Source organism: Brassica oleracea, chromosome C1, assembly GCF_000695525.1.
Source record: "Brassica oleracea var. oleracea cultivar TO1000 chromosome C1, BOL, whole genome shotgun sequence".
NCBI classification, from domain to species: Eukaryota; Viridiplantae; Streptophyta; class Magnoliopsida; order Brassicales; family Brassicaceae; genus Brassica; species Brassica oleracea.
In genome coordinates, this window is record NC_027748.1 from 31,552,554 (window position 1) to 31,553,056 (window position 503).

At 62.4% G+C, this 503-nt stretch overlaps 1 pseudogene; it reads left to right on the forward strand.

Annotated features, from left to right (window-relative positions):
* The window catches only part of LOC106337534, a 5,343-nt pseudogene that overhangs the window by 811 nt on the left and 4,029 nt on the right, over positions 1 to 503 (forward strand).

Below are 503 nucleotides of genomic sequence, written 5' to 3' on the forward strand. Positions count from 1 at the left end.
CGACCGAGCGGGACGATCGCTCGGTCGATACGTAGCGACCGAGCTTGGCCGAGCTTGGTCGCTACGTAGCGACCAAGCGGGACGATCGCTCGGTCGCTACGGAGCAACCGAGCGGGACGAGCGCTAGGTCGCTACGTAGCAACCGAGCCTTGGCTTGAGCTTTGTCGCTTCGTAGCGACCGAGCGGGATGATCGCTCGGTCGCTACGTAGAGACCGAGCCTTGGCTTGAGCTCGGTCGCAACGTAGCGCCGAGCGGGACGATCGCTCGGTCGCTATGTAGCGACCGATCGGGATGATCGCTCGGTCGCTACGTAGCGACCGAGCTTTGGTTCGATTTCGTTCGCTATGTAGCGACCGAGTTGGACGATCGCTCGGTCGCTACGTAGCGACCGAGCTTTGGCTCGAGCTCGGTCGCTATGTAGCGACTGAGCTTTGGCTTGAGCTCGGTCGCTACGTAGCGACCGAGCGGAATGGACGCTCGGTCGCTACGTAGCAACCGAGCT